We start from the raw sequence: 2,500 nt of genomic DNA, 5'->3' as shown, positions 1-2,500 counted from the left end.
GGTGGGGAAGAGCCCACAGCAGATCCGTCTACAGAGGCCTGATGATCTTGGTCTCTCTTTGAGAGCTCAGCAGCAAAGTTGGCCACCATGTTCTTATAGGCCTGCACCCTGCGCTGACACTTGATAGATTCAAGTGTGCGCTCTGGGAAGGCTTTGGGCAGCTCTTGGTTAAAGAACCGGCAGCCTTGGAGGGACAAAGTCGCCTCAGCATGCGCAAGACGGAGCAACACTTCTTGCGACCACCTGGCCTTCTTAATTTCCGTTTGCACTTCCGCGTTGGCGGCATCAGGGTGGGCACGACGGCGATGACCGCCGAGCCCGGTCTTTGTTGAAAAGGACCGCAGACATTCAGGGCAGACAGCGGGGAGTGGCGCTCGACCCGCACTGGTTGGCTGGCTGGAAAGCTCGTCAGCTGGCACAGGCACTCCAGTGGGAGGCCTGGTACCTTGTTTTCTTCTACTACTTGCACCAGCTGGAAACAAAAGTCAGGGGGGGAGGTAACCCCCAAGCCTCGAACGACACCCTGCTCTGTCGGTCAGAGAGCTTCAAAAAGAATTACACCTTTCTTAGCACCCCTTACGACCCCCGCCACTTGAAGGCCAGAGCTCGGATTTCCCACAGAGAGGCTAATCGAACCACCATCCACCCGACATCGCGAGGATGCTAAGGGGTGGATCGAGAGGGTCCATATATTACGCATCAGGTGGGCATTTGAGAGTCATAGTTACTCCCGCCGTTTACCCGCGCTTGCTTGAATTTCTTCACGTTGACATTCAGGGCACTGGGCAGATATCACATTGCGTCAACACCTGCTAGGGCCATCGCAATGCTTTGTTTTAATTAGACAGTCGGATTCCCCCAGTCCGTGCCAGTTCTGAGTTGATCGTTGAATGGCGGCCGAAGAGAATCCGCGCACCCGCGCGCCCCCGGAGGAGCACGCTAAGGCAGACGCGGCCTCGCAGCAAGAAAGATCCGTGGGAGGCCAAGGCACGGGACCGAGCTCGGATCCTGCACGCAGGTTGAAGCACCGGGGCGCGAACGCCGCGCAGGCGCGCGCATCCTGCACCGCCGGCCAGCACGAGGCCAACCAACGGCGAGAGCAGACCACGCCCGCGCTAAACGCCCGCACTTACCAGCACCCCTACGGCACTCACCTCGCCCGGGCCCGGCACGTTAGCGCTGACCCACTTCCCGACCAAGCCCGACACGCCCCGATCCTCAGAGCCAATCCTTATCCCGAAGTTACGGATCCAATTTGCCGACTTCCCTTACCTACATTATTCTATCGACTAGAGGCTCTTCACCTTGGAGACCTGCTGCGGATATGGGTACGAACCGGCGCGACACCTCCACGTGGCCCTCTCCCGGATTTTCAAGGTCCGAGGGGAAGATCGGGACATCGCCGCAACTGCGGTGCTCTTCGCGTTCCAAACCCTATCTCCCTGCTAGAGGATTCCAGGAAACTCGAAAGCTCATGCAGAAAAGAAAACTCTTCCCCGATCTCCCGACGGCGTCTCCGGGTCCTTTTGGGTTACCCCGACGAGCATCTCTAAAAGAGGGGCCCGACTTGTATCGGTTCCGCTGCCGGGTTCCAGAATAGGAACCGGATTCCCTTTCGCCCAACGGGGGCCAGCACAAAGTGCATCATGCTATGACGGCCTCCATCAACATCGGATTTCTCCTAGGGCTTAGGATCGACTGACTCGTGTGCAACGGCTGTTCACACGAAACCCTTCTCCGCGTCAGCCCTCCAGGGCCTCGCTGGAGTATTTGCTACTACCACCAAGATCTGCACCGACGGCGGCTCCAGGCAGGCTCACGCCCAGACCCTTCTGCGCCCACCGCCGCGACCCTCCTACTCGTCAGGGCTTCGCGGCCGGCCGCAAGGACCGGCCATGACTGCCAGACTGACGGCCGAGTATAGGCACGACGCTTCAGCGCCATCCATTTTCAGGGCTAGTTGCTTCGGCAGGTGAGTTGTTACACATTCCTTAGCGGATTCCGACTTCCATGGCCACCGTCCTGCTGTCTTAAGCAACCAACGCCTTTCATGGTTTCCCATGAGCGTCGATTCGGGCGCCTTAACTCGGCGTTTGGTTCATCCCACAGCGCCAGTTCTGCTTACCAAAAGTGGCCCACTTGGCACTCCGATCCGAGTCGTTTGCTCGCGGCTTCAGCATATCAAGCAAGCCAGAGATCTCACCCATTTAAAGTTTGAGAATAGGTTGAGGTCGTTTCGGCCCCAAGGCCTCTAATCATTCGCTTTACCGGATGAGACTCGTACGAGCACCAGCTATCCTGAGGGAAACTTCGGAGGGAACCAGCTACTAGATGGTTCGATTAGTCTTTCGCCCCTATACCCAGCTCCGACGATCGATTTGCACGTCAGAATCGCTACGGACCTCCATCAGGGTTTCCCCTGACTTCGTCCTGGCCAGGCATAGTTCTCCATCTTTCGGGTCCCAACGTGTACGCTCTAGGTGCGCCTCACCTCGCAATG

The 2,500-nt window shown here is 57.9% G+C and overlaps 1 pseudogene; it reads right to left on the bottom strand.

Annotated features, from left to right (window-relative positions):
* Positions 1–2,500, bottom strand: part of LOC124607537 — a 7,740-nt pseudogene that overhangs the window by 4,149 nt on the left and 1,091 nt on the right.

This window comes from Schistocerca americana, chromosome 3 (genome assembly GCF_021461395.2).
Source record: "Schistocerca americana isolate TAMUIC-IGC-003095 chromosome 3, iqSchAmer2.1, whole genome shotgun sequence".
NCBI classification, from domain to species: Eukaryota; Metazoa; Arthropoda; class Insecta; order Orthoptera; family Acrididae; genus Schistocerca; species Schistocerca americana.
This window is presented reverse-complemented; position numbering and strand designations above follow the sequence as displayed.